Genomic DNA, 18,306 nt, shown 5'->3' with positions numbered 1-18,306 from the left:
ACATGTTCATTTTTCTATCCCACACCGTTCAATATGAATTTGTGTGTGATATTTTACCTGTTATTAGTGTAGTTTAACTTTTTGTTTCTTGTTGCTAATAATAGCATTTTTTGCTTCATTTCTGTGAATCAGGATCCTATTGTTGGTGATGAGCCTTGTTCGACCATTGGTGATGTTCCTTTGAAAGTTAGCAGCAGCAACATCGGTGGTGTTGCTGTGGATGTTGCTAAGGTTTGTTTTTGTGTGCTTGCATTAATTTTATATGTAGGTTTCATTGTTGTTTCTTTATAGCTGTAAAAGATAGACTGTACACCTCTTTGGTGTTTTTTTATTGTTAGTTTTTCTCATTTTCTTTCACTTTATGATTTTTTTCAGATGGCTGATGTTGAGTACGAGGCTGCCATAACTGCTGGAGGTGATGCTTGTGGTGTTCCATTGAGCAGTGATCGTGATGTTGGTAGCAAAGTTGCTAACGAGGATGTTGATGCTGCCAGCATACTTGGTGCCAAATCGTCTAGTGTTGGTATTGCTGTGAGTGATAATCTTTCTGGTTCAGAAGAATTGCCGCCGGAAAATTTCCCGCCTGGAGGGCTTGATTATGGTGATGCATTGCAAGACGCCGATGTGTCTAGCATGGAAGAGGTGCCAACTGAGGATGATGATTTCATTCTGTCTGTTTCTTATGGCCCCTTGGCCAATGAGGCGCTCCTGTTGTCCCATTATTTTTTCTTTAAACCCTGGAGGCGCTACTATATTGTTGTCCTCACAGGATGTTTCGTCGTCAAACCCTGAAAGCACAAGCATATTGCTATCGTCATAGGAACTCCGTCGTCAAACGCTGAAAGTGAAGGTAAGGACCTATAAATAAGTTGTACTTCTCATTTTATGGCATGGTGGCAATGTTTTCTGGTAGTACTTGAACTTATTTTGCTTTTTATTTTTTCTAAAAACATAAGGTGCTAATGTTGCTAAGGTAGGTTCGTTCTTCTTTGCTATTACGAGGTTGCGCACGAACCGTTCGAAACGGTTAGTGTTTCATTCTGCACGGTTCATTTTTGTCTCTTTTTCTTTTTCTCTCATATGATTATCGTTGTCACTATTGTAGTTTTAATTGCTCTCATCTTTGTTTTTTCCTTAGTGAAAAGCCGACGTTTCAAAATAGTGAATGCGACGCTAGTGTTGGTTCTGTTGCCAGGGCGTTTGTCCCCACCACATGCTCAAATTAGACAGTGTTGATGTTGTTTTATATTCTTTTCATGAGAAGTACCGGGACACCGACAAGTTGATTGTTCCCAGATGGGCCACAGTGTTTTTTTTGCTTTGTACATAGGATGATAAGTTGTTTATCTATATTCTAACTGTTGTTGTTCTTTTTGTACAACAGACCAAGATCCGTGATGGAAATGTTGATGCCAATGCGCGACAGTGGTTCACAAGATCTGGGGCTGATGGTTAGGACAATGTACGTGACTCATGCTGTTGTTTTTATGTTTTACTTGTGTATTGATGAAATATGCATGCTCTTACCAAAACTTGTTGCACTCATGAACTAGAACTGTCATGTTTCTTTTGCAAATAATGAAGGTGGTTATGAACTTCAATAGCCTATTTGGTTTTCCATGTACTTAGGAATGATGCATGCTCTTATTTTAAGCTGAACTTTTTGTAGCAAGAAAGACGAATTGGTGTGTTTCTTGAAAGTTTGGACAGTGGATATAAACTTTCAGTGCCCCCTTTTTTTGTACTGAGTTGCTTACTCAATTAGAACTTATGATTATCTGATCTGTTTGGGCTTCTCAATATCAATTTTGTCACTTTTATTTACTGTTTTGGAGGCTAAATATTAATGTTTCATTATAATTATAGTTTTAAAATTATTTTTCCACTACTTTTTTGTCAGCTTCTTTTCCCTACTTTTGATCCACCATCATTTGTGGGTGACATGAAGTCTGGTGAAGATGTTGGTCATTGGTGCTTGATTGTTCTAAATTTGAGGTTCCGTCATTTCGAGTGTCTAGATTCACGCCACGATGAAACCTGGAGTGATACAATTAGATTCTTAAGGAATAAGACAGATAATATAAAGAAGCTTTGGAGGGAGTCCAGCGTAGACAGGGCTAAACTGTTCTCGCCGCTGCATGTTGATGATTTCTCTTGTGAGTTTGTCCGTGTGCCGCAACAGCAAAACACGTGAGTATCCATTTTTAATGTTTTTTATTAGTTGTTTTTGTTGCTGGAATTCTTGGTTTTCCCAATTTTGCTTGTATTCATGTATTTCCAATTTGTAATGTACCCCTTTTTTGTTTTGTTAACAGGCATGATTGTGGGTTCTTTATGCTACAAAATTGCAGGACATATCATTGCCGGGAGGACAATGTGATTGAAATATTGGATTACAAGACATTCTTGACATTAGAACGACTTTGCTGTATACCTGCGCGACTAGTGGTGTTTGATGTTGACTTCCGGGGTTTGTTTGGCATCGAGCACTGTACGTATGCTTTACCTTTTCTATTTGTTTCCAGCTTGTACTTCTTTTACTAGTACTGTGATCGATTCTGTATCTGGACTTACCCTTTTTGCACTCCTTTTTTTGCAGGTGAGTGGCTGGACCTTGGTGAGCATGACTACAGGATCTTTGGTAGCCAGTTCTCGGAGCTTGAGCGCGTACCTGTTGATTTGAACCAGGGGCGTTCTCCCGAAAAGAAAAGATCTGGTCTTACGAAGGGGCGATGGGGAGCTCTCAAAGGTTCTATGGCTGCTTGTGCAGAGAGCCCCTCTACACCCAAGAATCCCATTGTGCAATTGATAAACAGTGATGAAGATGCATTTGACAAGATCACTGGCATGGGAAGAGTCACCAGGAGAGTTGCTGCCAAGGGTTTATCTCCCCTTGCTAGAATAGTGGCCCGTAGAGCCGGTGTTGCTCGGAAGGATCCTTCTTTGAATTCTGGTAATGTTACAAGCAAGAAGCGTGCACCCAGATCTCCTATAAAGTTTTGCTCCCCTGTGTAGCAGCTTCACCCTGATAAATTTCCTCACATGGACAAGGCTTGCAAGTTGTATAATCTGTTGCATACTGATGAAGGACGTGAGAAGTATGCCGAGTGAGTATCTCTCATTATGTTTCCTCTTATTTTTCTTCTGTTGTTTCTAACTGCTAGATAAATATGTCCTGAACTGCTCATTTTTATATTACTTGAACTGCTATGAATTCCTTATCTTGTTTCCCCTTCTTTTTTTTCTTGTGTGTGCTGCAGTAATGCGTTCTCAATGATACCGCAGCCCGATGATAACGTAAGTACCTTCAGTGGCAAATGCGTCTTGGAAGTTTTTGGACCTGGACAACTGATGGAGGGTGATGTAACAGACTTCCTCATTGATGATTGGAAGCGAGATCCCAAGCAAAATGTTGATTTCGCATCTGGAAAAAGGATCTTGCTGAGTCCATATTTCATCACGGTAATGAATCAGATCGTTTGTTTCTGTGAAATAAGAGTGCCTAATTTTTCAGCAGTTTTTCAAATACTTTCCTTATTGATCCTTTCCCCCTGTCTATTTCTTTTTGGCTTTTCGCAGGTTGTGCTTGATTTTACTTTTTATGGTGATGAAGATGAAGAGTTCAATGTGGAGAGTGCAGTGAGAGATTTCAAGAGCTATGTTCAAGGTGGGGAAGACTTGCTCAGTGCTGACCTTGTGAGATCTACTAGCTAATTTTTTGGTTTTTTCTGTTTGCTGTGATGCTGGTTTTTATTTCGAATATTTTAATATCTCTTATTTGTGATTTGTTTTTGGGTCATGATGCCTCTGTTCAAACCTATGGTTTTATCAAAGGATTTGAAAGTGAACCACTTCTCCTTATATGTCTTGAATCGGTACCGAAGTACCGTTGACATCCTTGACCCTTTACCTTATCCTAAGAACCATCGTCCTTCAAAGAACACCTATCACAAAGACTACGAGAAGATTGAGTGATATTTATTTTCTATACTAGATTAATTTTTTCCACCTGTTTTTTCTGCTTTTCTGAAGACTGGAATGTGTGGTTTGTTTTCTTTTTTTTACAGATCTCTAGATTGGTCCAAGTAATGAAGGTTGTGTATGGTGACGCTCAGTATAATGTGAGCAAGCAGCCCAAATGGGAGGTTTTTGCAAAGAAACCAATGTTTGTCAAGGTTCCACTTCAAGGGACGAATGAATGTGGTCATTATACTCTCAAGTATGCAGAAACCTATGATTGTGAAAAGATCCTTGAGAACATTCGAAATAATGATGTGAGTTCTAGTTCAGCTTTCACTTTATGTGTTTGGATAATTGTCTATTCTTTTTTTATATGTCATAATTTTCAATAATTTGTTTTATTGTTTTGTAGCCGCGTATTGTTGATTGGAATGCTGAGGGTCTGTATACAGTTGTGTTCAACCGGAATAACCAGGTTCTGGTGACGGAGCTTCCCAAGGAGGTTCAGGCTTTGCCTCCTGATGCCTAGAAGAAATGGTTATCATTTGCGTATTAAATGGGATACTTGTGTGATTTATGTCTTGAAAGCATTGTTGGCTTTGTACGCAGTGTTTGGATGTCTTCTCTACTGTGTAATAACCAGTATACTTTTTGATGTTTTTAAGTGTGGAACAACGTTTTACAAACTTTTTTTGGTGATGAGAATGTGGTTGAACAGCTGTCCCACTCATGTATGTTTTCTCATTAATTTGTTTTGGTTAAGTTTTATTTTTGTACTGAAGTCTTATACACAAGTTGAACTGAAATACTTTTTTTAGTGCATTTACGAGTTGTTGATGAAAAGTGAGATTATTTTTATTATCATCTGTCCCAACATTAGTTGGACCTTTATAGTTTTTGTACCCTCTTTTCTTTGTACTTATGGTATAGTTCGGTGAGTACTGAATTATAATTCCATAATGCGTAAGTATTTTAAAATTGGTGTCACAATAGTATTTGTGGATGTAGTGTGAGTGTAGTGACACTTCCTTGTTATGTAGAACTGATGTCATATAATGTGTTAGAACTGATGTTTTTTGCGATTGATATTGTTTACGATGAAATTTGCTGCGTGATCTATAGCCAGATTTTATTTAAATATAAGAAACTGTGTATTGAGTTTTGGCCTTCTTTTTCTATGTGGATGCATTGTTATTGGTTTTTTTCCTTGGTTTCAATTGTAATCTTTTTGAATGAGTTTTGGCCTTCTTTTTCTATGTTGTGATCAATGCATTATTTTGGTATCATCATAGTACTTGCCTTATGAACTAAGTTGTACTGAGATTCTGATTGTACTGGCATTGTGTCACTCTTTCTTTTGTTTGTTTGAAACTAGCACCTCACTGGTCAATGTGGACTAATACTTCTGTTGTGGTTCTTGTGAAGTTTCTCTTCGTCGAACTGATATCTTTTTTATTTAGTTTTGGCCTTCTTTTATCAAGGTTGTGATTGTTCTCAAGGCATTATTTGTATCATCATAGTACTTGTTTTACAAACTAAGTTGTACTGATGTTTCAATTGTTGTAGCACTGTTATTCTTGGTGTATCACTGTTTTTAGGGAATGGGAATTGACACTTCCCATTCCTTTTTATTTTTGTTTTATAGATGTACTGTGTGTTCAAGTGTACCAATACTTTCATTCCTAGTATGCTAGTGTCTATGAAATACGTACTAATGGTTCTTAGTTTTTCCTGTTGCACTACTTTGTAATTTTCTAAGAACTATAAGCATGATGTTGTTAGTACTTTTTAGTCTCTTTAGTTTTCACATGAAACTAAAAACTAAAATCTAGTGTGATAGTACTACCATACATGACTAACTTGTACTGAGCGTCAAAGTCTACTATTTGTTGTTCTCCTTAGTCTACCACTTTTTTTTGTGCAAATATCCCTGTGTGATTTGTTGCTCCATGACTAGTACTGCATAGCAGCCACAAAGTTTCATTAACAATCTACTTCAACATCAAATGATGGATAAACAAAATAGGAAGGCATCAAACTTGTTTAATGGCATAAGTGAATGATGTACTTGACGACATATGCAAACTTGTTCACTTCTGACACACATGACATAAGTAAGCTGGTTCAACCTAACAAAAGCAAAGTACAAGTTTGAAACAACAAGATAAAGAGAAGCATAAGCGCAAGCAACACAAAGGCAGACTTTGATGTCTCTTCAACCCGCGTAGTGGCAGTGGTAGTAGGGATCCTCTTCCTACTCCTTCGAAATTTCTGTACCTGTTGCGATGTTGTCGATTATCTTCCATGACTTGTAGGTGGCATACGCATCTGTAGCTGCATGCTCGATGAGGTAATCTGGCAGCAGGCCTATCCCCCACAAATTATGGTCTTTCTCCTTGTCGATCTTCATATTCACGCCTTTTTAGAATGGTGGATGGCGTTGGCTGCAACATCGGCCAAGGATTTCCGCCGCTGTATGGAACTCTCCAATTGCGCTGAATGTCGATGAAGTTCTTGGGGTTGATCTCCAAACCAGACCTCTTCAGCATATGTTTGTCATCTTAAATGTTGAAACCGACAAAAGTGAACAATTTATGCTCCTTCGGGAAGTCTTTGAGGTGCTTGGGCCTGCAAGGGGGAGACATATATTGAAGATTAGTGTTCTTTTTTTTGAAGATTTAATTCTTCTGTTTTATGGTTTACAAGTGATAATCCATGAGGTAGATGCTTATATAGTATAAGTCATTGTTGAATGTAGTTCAGAAACTATTACACGAAGTTCTGAAATTGACACCATGTTACTTTTCTTTTTTGGTATCTTCAGTGCTTCAACAAATGCTTCACCAAGTTCTAGAACTTATAACCAGAGGCAATGATCTATGTGCTGCTTACTTCAAGTTTATTTTTCTTTTTGTGTAATAAAAGACCTATACCAGTGCTTCACCAAATTCTTACTTTTTTTTGCTGCTGAAAAATGACATCAAACCAGGTTTAGAAACTACTTTTGGACTCAAGTTTATTAACATCTTTTTACACATCAAGTGTATAAACTACACTAATGCATCAAGATCAGAAACTATGCTAGTACATCATGTTCAGAAATAAATCTGGTGAAACAATTTTTAGATGCTAATCCAGTGCATCAGTATCAAATTATATTATAGTGCATCTACTTGAGAAACATGTACTGAGGCATGCACTTCTCAAACTACAGTAGTTCTTCTTGTTGGGAACAAGTTTAATGAAACTTTTAGGGAGTAGTACTAATAGAACAGATGAATGAAGAGTAGTATGGATTACCATTTTGTGGCTGCCGCGATGTGATACACCAAGCAGAGTTCCTCCATGCATAACTACAGGTCTGCTGGCATCAGCGGAGGTTCATCTCTTGTGGTAAACTCCACATCAACACCGATGAATCTAGGATACAAGCCGAGGCTCATCATCTTGAGCATGCCGATCATCTCGTTGGCCTTGTCTAGTTCGCTGGTGCAAACGATCTCTAGTGTCTCCTTGCCGTGGAGCTCAACCCCTGTGATGGTTCGGGTGTACTCGCGCTTCTCTCCGGGGACGTGAACATTGTCGAGGTTGCTGCTCTGGTCGGACGTATCGCCCCGATGACGCTTGGCAGACGGTTCCTGTGCCATTTCCTTCCTCCGGCGACCTTGGGCTTGGGAGAGAGATGTTTCTGGGTTGGGTTGTTTGTAGTGAAGATTGAAGCGGCAATGGTGGTTTTTTGGATATGTGGCAATGGTGGAGTCGATTTGGGTCTTTTCATGGGCGTGGGGGAGGCGGTTCGTTGCTGACGTGGTGGTGGTGGACGTGGGGTCGCCGTTCCAATGCGTTGTGGCAACCGCCGAGTGGGTTGCGCGGGCGGTGGGCTGGAATAACAAACCGTCCAAGCCATTTTTATTACGAGGGTATTCACTGGTCGCACTGACTAGTCTTGTCAAGTTGTACTGGTCGCACTGACTAGTCTTGTCAAGTTGTACTTATCAGCTACTTATTCCACTTGCACGTCTCAGGGTCAGTAATGATGGCATTTTTTATTGTTTTAAGTGTTCTTTACTTTTGTGATATTTTCAGTGTGGATGTTAAGTCTTATTTTTGCAATGAATCTTATACACTAGTACTTGATCTGAAAACTTTTTTCAGTGCAGTGCGAGTTGTTCGTCAAAACTAAGACTTATTTTTATTTTCATCTGTCCCAACCTAAGTTAGGCCTTTATAGTTTTTACTCTCTTTTTAGTGTACTTATGGTTTAGTGTTGTGGGTACTGAATTGTAATTTCACACAGTGTAAGGTTTTTAAAATTGGTGTCGCAGTGGTGTGTTGATGCAGCGTGTGTGGACTGATTTTGTAGTACTCATGTCATATGTATGTTTGAACTGATTTTTTTGGGACTAAGATTATTTATAACGAAATCCTTAGGTGAGCTGTAGTTAGCTTCTTGAACTTCTATTTAGGTGAATTGACAAACAATATCTATTTGAACTTCTTGCATTTTAGTAGTTGAACTTGAAAGTAAAAGTTAATTCGCTGGTTCAAATTATGTACTTTTAACAAATAGCTTATTAAGTCATCCGCTTTTTAAACTTTCTTTGTTTTTGTATTGTATTTTTTTCCTTTTTTATCATTCGTTGTGCAGAGCTAATTTTTTGGATTTAAAATTATTGCCTGCGAAACAAGTATTCGAATTTCTTTGTTGTAGTTTATTTTTCTTTGCTCCATGCTCTGGTTTATTCAACGGGCCATATGGGTGGGGTGTTTGGAGATGAGGGAGGCTATTGGGCCCTTTTCCGGCCCAAATGGCACTCACAGGCAATTTTGAGGACAGCTGGATATGCGTGCGATATGCCTTTAGTCCCACCTCGCTAAGCGAGGGGGCTCTCGACCTGTTTATATACACTACCAATTCCCACCTCTTGAACTACTCTCAACACTTACCTGAGCGCTTATACACGGCGCTCGCTCTCTGTCATGACATGTGGGCTCTTTTCCGGCAGGCCCAGCGTTCTGGCGATTTACTAGGGATTCACCAACGGTTTTGCCAAGGCCTCGAGTTCAAGTGTCAACCTGCGCTAGGGCCTGCCTGTCTATGGGCAGTCAAATTTGTTTTTGGTTTTGAATCTAGTACTTGACTCCATCAGTAATTTGGACTGATACTTTTGTTGTAGTTCTTGTGAGTTTTGTCGAACTACTCGGTTGTCATTGAGTTTTTGCCTTTGTTTTGTTTTGTTCTTGCGATTATTGTTTAATGTCTTCTAGTTTTTTTTAGCATTATAGTACTTGCTTCGAAATTAAGCTGTAATGAGGGTTCATTCAAAGTAGAACTTCTGTGCTTAGTCTGACATATTTTTTTGATGGATTTGCGAACGGATGCTTCTTTGTACGTTTTCATATTAGTAAATTTGTACTGTCCACTCAATTGTACTTGTATTGTCATTCTTTTAGTCTGCCAGTGAGCAATATAAGTGTGTGCTGATGCTTCTTTAACTTTTGTGTTGTAGTACTTGCTATTTTTCTAGCAGCTACATATGGATGAGAACATTACATGAAGTACTAAGATTTTTTGCTACAACTTTTGAACCATTGTTAAGCAACTCAATTTGAACTGATTGTTTTCAACATTATGTTTTTCCGTAGAATGCTGAATCGAAACTACACACGAAACATCCTTGTGTGATTAGTTGCTTCATAACTAGTATTGAAGAGCAGGCACAAAGTTCCATTCCAAGCTACTTCGAATTTTTAAATGATGCATAAACAAAATACGAAGCTACCAAACTTACATAACGAGATGAGCAAACATTGTTCTTGATTACATAAGCAAATTGTCTTCAAACCATATACACAATAGATAAGCAAATTGTCTTCAACCTAGACACACAAGACATAAGCAAATTGTTTTCAACCCAGACACACAAGACGTAAGAAAACTGGTTAAAAAGGCAAGCACAAGCACAAGCAACACGAAGGAAGACTGTGATGTTTCTTCATCACGCATAGTGGCAGTGGTAGTAGGGGTCAACTTCCTACGCCTTTGAAATTTCTGCACCTGTTGTGATGTTGTCGATTATCTTCCATGACTTGTAGGAGGTGTACGCATCTATAGTTGCGTACTCGATGAGGTGATCTGGCAGCAGGCTGATCCCCCACAGCTTATGGTCTTCCTTCTTGTCGATCTTCTTCTTCATGGTTTTGTAGAATCGGTGGATGAGGCTGCCTGCAACATCTGCCAAGGAGTCATAATTTTTTATGCCGTTGGATGAAACTCTCCAGTTGCATTGAATGTCGATGTACTTGTTGGGGTTGATCTCCAAACCAGATAGCTTCAGCTTCTCCTTGTCACCTCCAACGCAGAAACCGGCAAAGGTGAACAACTTCTCATGTTGCACCATGTCTTTTATGCGCTTAGGCCTGCAAGGGGAGAGACATATTGAAGATTAGTATTTTTTTTATGTTTGAATTTTTCAGTATGTTTGTTTTACAAGTGATGAATCCATGATGTAGATGCTTATATAGTATAATTAATGGATGAATGTAGTTCAGAAACTAGTAAACGCACCATGTTATTTTTCTTTTTGGAATATACAATTTGAGTCAATGATCTATGTGCTGCTTTAGTACTAGTTTAGTTTACTTTTGTTGAATACAGAAACACATACCAGTGCTTCACCAAGTTTTAGTTTTTTGCTGATGAAAATAATAACTGACAAAGTTCAGAAACTACTTCACTACATCAAGTTTAGAAACATGTTTTAATACATTGAGTGCAGAAAGTACACAATTGGATCAAGATCAGAAACCACACTAGTACATCAAGTCCAGTGCAGCAGATTCAAAATATATTATAGTGCGTCTATTTTGTGGAACTGCACTAGTGCATCCACTTTCACAAACTACAGCAGTACATCTAGTTGTGAAACAAGTTTAATGAAATTTTGAGGAAACAGTACTAAGTAAACAGATGAACCAAATATGGCAAATGAGTAGGATGGTTCACCATTTTGTGGCCGCTGCGATGTGGTACACCAGGCAAAGTTCCTCCACACATAGCTGCATAACTATTGCTCTCTGCGGAGGTTCGTCTTCCTTGGTATACTCCACATCAATGCCGACGAACCTAGGAAACATGTCGCCAGCCTTCCTTCATAGCTTGTCGATCATATCGTCGGCCTTGTCTAGTTCGCTGGTGTAGACAACCTGCAACATCTCCTTGCCGTGTAGATCAACCCCTTTGAGGGTTTTGGTGTACGCGCGCTTCTCGCAGAGGACGTGAATGTCGTAGAGGTTGCTGCTCTGGTTGGACGTCTCGCCGCACTGACGCTTGGCAGACGGTTCATCCGCCATTGCCGTCCTCCGGCGATTGTGGGCTTCGAAGAGAGATGTTTCTGGCTTGTTTGTAGTGGAGATGGAAGCAGAAAAGGTGGTTCTCGTAATAAGGCAAAGTTGTAGTCAATTTGAAGCCCTTCTCACGTCTTTGTATGGGGATGTGGGGTTGGGGGTGGGCAGTTCATCACGGACGTTGGGGTAGTGCTCATGCGGTCGACGTTTGTAGCCCATCATGGCAACCACCCAATGTGTGGCGCGGTATGTAGGCCTGGAAGAACCAACCGTCCAAACGTAATTCTATGCATGGTCTTTTTTACTTTTTGAACGGATCTGTCTTGTGCAGGTGAACTTATTAGTTTCTGCTCCCACTTGTACGTCTTAGAAGGCGGTGATGATGGCGTTTTGTACTCCTCGACTGTGGGCACTTGGACTGGTGATTGATGTGTAGTTGGACTTATCAGTACAATGTCAGACTATGTGTGCCATGCTAATCTTTTAGAACATTTTTTGTTTTTTTAAAATGATTGTTTATGTGAACATAATCTTTGAAGGTATTTTTTACAGATAAATTAGTTTTTCATCAGTACATGTGTGTTATATTTGTACTTCCATTTTTTCTGTTTGCTAGAGGTATTTCCTTTTATGTACAGATGGGCTTTCTGAACTTGGACTTTCAGAACCATTCACAACTTTGTTTGAACGATGTTTTTTATGTGTTCACGTGTGGGTTTGGTTACTCTGTCTTGAACTGATGGCTCAGAATTATCTGTACTTATGTAGTATAAGATTTTAAATTTTCTTTAACAATTTTACTCACTGTGGTCACTTGGACTGGTGATTGACGTGGAGTTGAACTTATTAATACAAAGGTTAGACTATGTGTGTCATGCTTATCTTTTAGAGCATTTTTTGTTTTTTGAAAATGATTGTTTATGTCAACATAATATTTGAAGGTATTTTTTACAGATAAATTAGTTTTTCATGAGTACATGTGTGTTATATTTGTACTTCCATTTTTTCTGTTTACTGGAGGTATTTCTTTTTATGTACTGATGGGCTTTCTGAACTTGGACTGGCAGAACCAGCCATAGCTTTGTTTGAACGATGTTTTTTAGGTGTTTACATGTGGTTTTGGTTACTCTGTCCTGAACTAACGAGTAAGAATTACCTGTACTGATGTAGTATAAGAGTTTAAATTTTCTTTAACACATTTTGGCTGAGTTACTGGTCGACAGTAGTGTTGATGTTACATAAATCTAGATCAATTTTTTTTCAAATATATTTGCGACTGTGTTCAAAAGGTTTATCAAATGGTTTACATAATAATGTCACTGGTCCAGCGGGCACAAATCACAAATTATATCTTAGCTATAGAACAGATCGAGAAATTGATGATAAAGCTGAATAAGTTTTGGTAACGACAGTGTTTCTGATATGATTTCTCATTGTGTACTGAGGCAACCGAGAGTACAAGCTTATTTTTTAAAGTGCCGTAGCAGCATAACCACTATGTATTCTTCAGTCTTGAGCTCCTTCTAACTGGCCCTGAGTATTGTCCCTTGTCGCCGTCCTTTCCTGCTTGAGTCTTAGCAGCTTCATCGTCAGTTTCAGTTTCCTCGTCCCCAATACTGTCATCTTCATTGTCTTTGTCTGATTGGTCATCATTCTCGTCAAACTCTTCTTATTCATCCTCTTCATTTGATTTTTTGGAACTCTGGACCTTGCCCTGTTTCTGTTCAGTGAAATCGACCTCCTTGCCCACTTTGCATGTGCGGGCATTATGTCGATCAGTCCCCCCACACTTGCTGGAAGTGTAGCTGCTACGTGTGTCGTCTCCATTATTAGAGACCTGGGCAGCTCCAATCTGCTTCTGTAGCTTTTGCTTGTTGGCAACGGCATCTGTGCGGTCTGGGCATGTGTGGTAATTATGATTGGTCACCCAGTTGCAGAATCCGCATGCCCTTACCCCTAGAGGTTTACCGTCCGGGCCGTATTCCACGCGTTAGATGTGGCGTGGTGGCTTTTTGGATGTTGCTTTTGCTGCTTTCACTACATGCGTCTTACTCTTCCTCCCCTTTTGTGCATGAGAATATGGGTGGTTTAATTACCCTTTGTTTTTGCTGCTACTGGTAGGATCTCCTATTGTCATGTCGTTCTCCTAGAGCACCGTCCAGTTCATGATCTTGCACATGGGCATGTTGCTGCTCTTGAGTGTGCACATGGGTAAGCTCTGATTGTTGTTGCTCCTCCTCCCCGTTTCCGTATGGGTCAATATCTCCCATTTGTTTCATCTCGGATAAGATTGTAGCGATATCCTTCTCAAGTTTTTCTGCTTCATTGTCCACGACACCTCCGTTTTCAGAAGAATGGATGGTGTTGAGTTCTTCTTCAAGTTTTTCCATGACGACCTATGACCTTGCCATTTGGTCTTGGCTTCTCAAGCTTTTCCTATGCACTCTCAAAACCTGCTATAGCAGAGCGCTTTCAATGCAGTATTGGGAGGTCTTGTTTGGCGTTACTGTCCTCAAGTCATTTCTACTGAAGGTTGGTTGGATGTTCGGGCCTTTGGTGTATCTCCTGAGGATGTATTTCTCTGGAACGCTAGTAGCCTTAATTGTTTGCATCATGCACATGACATGCACGCAGAAAATACCTATTTTTTTGGAAGAAGTGCATGTTTTCTATCATTTCATTCGAACAAAAACTTTTGCAAAAATAAGTAGGACAGTGTGTAACATTTTTTTAATCCTCACCTATGTGGTCCCAGAGCTTGCACTCGCAGTCGTATATTTCTCCCACGGGGTCTGCAACCACCTGGAACGCGTGCTGAGACCACGCAGACGATTTTTTTGGTTAGTTGTAGCGCACAAGGTACTTTGTGGGCTCTTCCATCTCCGTCACCGTGAAGAGGGTGCTCAGCTTTAGCCTTTTTCTGATCTCGCTATACACAACTCATGAGTAAAGTTTTGCCATCTGAGTGTCAAACCAATAGAGGGTCAGCGTCTTTTTTTTCTACGCAAACAAGAGTGTTGAACAATTTATTAGTTTTTTGGCAGCAAAAACTTGTCTAACTAAGAAAGAATTACTTTAGTAAGCACATTATTTTTCTTACGACATGTGATAGAGCTATACCCGGTTACCCATTGTCTCCTGGTTTTCTGCCTGCCTCCTGTTTTTGACGCAGGTGTTTACCTGGCTGACAAACTGGTGCAGGTTTTGTCTCTCACATACGTAGTTCTTCTTCAACACATAGTTCATGCTCTCACTCTGTTGTGTCGATGTCATTCTGGCACTGAAAATTTCTTTGAAGTAAGTTGTTATCCATCTCTCGTGCTCGTTCCACATTGCCACCATCGTGGCATCATCATGGAGGTTGTACGTATCCATGAGTTCTTTCCAGGCAGTCTAAAACTCAGTTGGCATGAGGGGCCAGTTCAGTATTGCTATGAATTCATCCTTAAAGGTTTTGTGGAGGTTGTGCAGGTACGCGAGGTGTTCTGTACTTCTTCATAATATGCCAGCGACATAGCTTGTGTACTGTGTTCCTGAAAACATCTGGGATCGCCAAAGCCATTGCCGGGCACTGGTTTGGTAATGAGAAAATAGACGTGGAGTGGTCAACATATGGTTGTACATATATACAAATAGAACTGACACATCATTTTTACTGTGTTATTTTCGTTTTTTTTACAGGGAGGTGTGGGTTTAGGGTTAGGGGGGTTTGCGGTTGTACCTATGAGCATGCATGTAGGAGCCTACCCTCTCATGCATTTTAAAAATGTTTTGAAAAGCCATCTGAATGAATCTGCATCCTCATCTCTTATCAGGGCGAAAGCAAAGATTGTAGTCTGAAAGTGGTTGTTAGTACACACAAACACTCCTAGTGGCATATGGTATTTGTTGGTCTTATATGTGGTGTCAAACGTCACGCAATCACCAAAGTCTTGATATGCCCCTCGGCAGCTCGCGTTCGCACAGAATATGTTCTTCACTCTGTCGGACTCATCAAGTTGTATGAGACAGAAGAATTCCCTGTTTATTGCTTTCATCTCATTAAAGAAGTGGACAATCTTCAGGACATCATCCACATCATCCATCCTTGAATTCTTTGCTTTGCAACATATTATAAGTGAATAGTCATTGGAAAAATTCATGTTGAACTGGCAACAAGTAATGCCTTGTGTAATATATTTGTACTGACAGATGAAAAAAGATGAAGTTTTTTTTGGGAGGAGAACAATTTTGTACTTACATGTTAATTAGGTCTTTGGCATTCATTTCGAGGAAGTAGCTACCGGGGTCATCGCCACCCAGTATGCTCGTGATTGGCACGTGTTAAGTGCCTTTGAACTACAGGCACTTGACGTACTCCACGATTGTCTTGTCAAAGTTTTTGCGGGAGTGCAAGAAGACAAGCATTTGTGGGGTGAGTTGTAGCCTGTGGTTGTGTTCCCAGATTATCTCTTTTACGACAAGTGTTCCATCCTTTTCCCTCTTCATTCTTATTTTAGCCCCGCTGTTAGTCCTGTCTGTGGTCTTGTTCCGCTGTCTATTTGCTTCTGACACCTTCGATTCATAGACTCCATAGCACATGCAATGAATGTAGATTCTTTTCTCAACCTTGGGGCATTCCCTGACAGCAAAACCCATGTGCTTTGCATAGATGTTGTAGAAGTTCTTTTCTTCTTGGAAACTTTCAAAGTGCATCTCTAGCCTTGGAAGAACGTAAGATTCAATGTTAGGTGGCTGCACGCAACAGTGAGCAAACAGAAACACAGTGATGAAAATGTTAGATGGGGTTGTCATAGTACTAGTGGGTGGACTGTGCTTGTATGTTTTTTTCTTAATGGATACTTACATGTGTATAGCTCTTTGCTGCATCCGGTGTTTGCTGTTCACCCTCGTGTATGGGCGCGGGTGGTGTCACCCTCGGCACATGCAACAATGCATCGCTTGGAGGGAGAAATGTTGATGAAGCTCTCCATCTCTCATTTTACGGTCGTCTTGCCTCAGATTCGTTGTGAGATTGCTCCTGTCTATATGGCTCATATCTTCTACTCTGCACCCTGCTAGAGTAGTGAACATTCCTGTCTCTTTTGCCTGGTCTTCCCGTCGCAACCGCTTTTGTAGCACGGATGATTGATGTTGATGGAGCGACTGGTGAAAGCTTGGGTGTCCTTGCCTTTCTGCATGTGCTAGGGAAGAAAAAAAAATTCTGGGGACATTGCAGACCTTGTTGCATCCTAGCAGTGGCAAAGCTTGTATTCCCAGCAATCGGTGTTTGGCAGAGAAGAACTAGATTGTGCTTCTGATGATTCTAGTGTAGCTTGAAATCTGCCTGTATTGTTGAAGTATCCAAGTGCTATTTCTGGTGTTACCCAACTAGGCGGTGCCTCATTCTGCCTGGCTCATCAAACCTTCCCTGCTTGTGCTACCTTGCTTGTTTGTGAAATGACATTCAACAGTTTTGGGATTAATCTTTTCTGCATTTTCTGGTGTACATGATATGGGTAACATGTCATGTACTGAAGGTAATGTACAAGTTGAACTTGCCCCTTTTTGTAATCTGACATAGTTTCAGTCAAACTGATGTATGGATAAGTTAAGAACTGATGTACTGATGTAAAGCTTTTATCACTGATGCATCTGCTATGTATAGCTTTTTTATTTTTATTTCTCTCTAGAGCTGATGAATGAACATATGGTGCACTACTTGTAAGCTAAGCATTGAACTTTCTAACAATGTGAATATATATATAAATATGAACGAATGTCTTCTCTTATTTTTTCATCTTGAACTTATGCATCTACATTACAAGTACTCCTAGTTTCTGCATCATAACTTACTGTGTTACAATTGTTTATTTTTTTCAGCAACAGTCTTTTTACTCGTTCGAACTGACGCAACTACATGACATGTACTCTTACAAATAACAACATACAATTTTCAGTGGTAGCTGAACCTTAGTACTAGCTACTTCGACTGATGCATAAGTTTAAGTTTTTTTGACTTGAACTGAAGCTAGCATATTAGAGGTATTGACAGTAACCTCAACATCCAAATTGTGCATCAAGTGGCATGGGTGTAATGAACTGATGCAAGCATTTGCAATGTACTGTCAGCTTCTGCATCATAGGAACATGTGTCACTGATGCAGCACACATGTAGTACTGAAGAACCTAATGGTGTAACCTATAGGCAGAGCATAGAAGCACTGATGAACTAATGAACTGACACAAACGTGGTATCTATCTTCATTCAAACCCAGATCTGAAAACAAATTATGAGGAAAATTAGTGTGGGACGCAGACATCACCTGTGGTGGCATCTTCTTGCATCTAACTTCTTCTTCTTCCTCTCGTTGGCGGCATATTGGCATAATCTTGGAAGGCAGAGCCATTGTTGAAAGCAAGGAGCTTGGGGAGACAACGATGCTCCTGCTTGTGGTGGAGCTCCGTCGACGAGGCCCGATGAGGGGTGGAGACGGGAGGCGTCGATCACGGCCCAGGCGAAGCTCCGGCACCAGGTGATGAGGAGGCGCACGGGGAATCTCCAGCACCAGGCGACATGGAGGCATGCGGGGAAGCTCCTGCACCAGACGGCAGGGAGGTGCGCGGGGAGGCTCCGACGCCCGGCGGTGCTGAGGTGGGCAGGAAGGCTCCGACGCCCAATGGCAGGGAGGCGCGGAGCGAGTGATGGTGGCAGCGGTCGGGCCGGCAGGATGGCTTGGTGGCGGCACGTCGGGGGAGTGGTGGTGGGGATCAGGGTGGGGATCGGGGTCGGTGGTGCAAAGTCACCGTCGGGTGGGTCACGGCGCCGCGGGCTCCCTCACTCCGGTTGCTGTCGTCGCTCGCTTGCACTTGACAGCTGCCTCAGGCGGTAGGAAGCGGGTTAGGTTGGGGAGGGTCGCATCGGGGTAGTTTCTACCCTGTAGGCGCGTCCCGCCCTTATAGGGCCGTGGGTAACAAAATAATATTCTGTTACTAGTAACAGAATAGTCCAACCCTATA

Source organism: Triticum aestivum, chromosome 7B, assembly GCF_018294505.1.
Source record: "Triticum aestivum cultivar Chinese Spring chromosome 7B, IWGSC CS RefSeq v2.1, whole genome shotgun sequence".
Lineage (NCBI taxonomy): Eukaryota > Viridiplantae > Streptophyta > Magnoliopsida > Poales > Poaceae > Triticum > Triticum aestivum.
Note: the sequence above shows the minus strand (reverse complement) of the source record.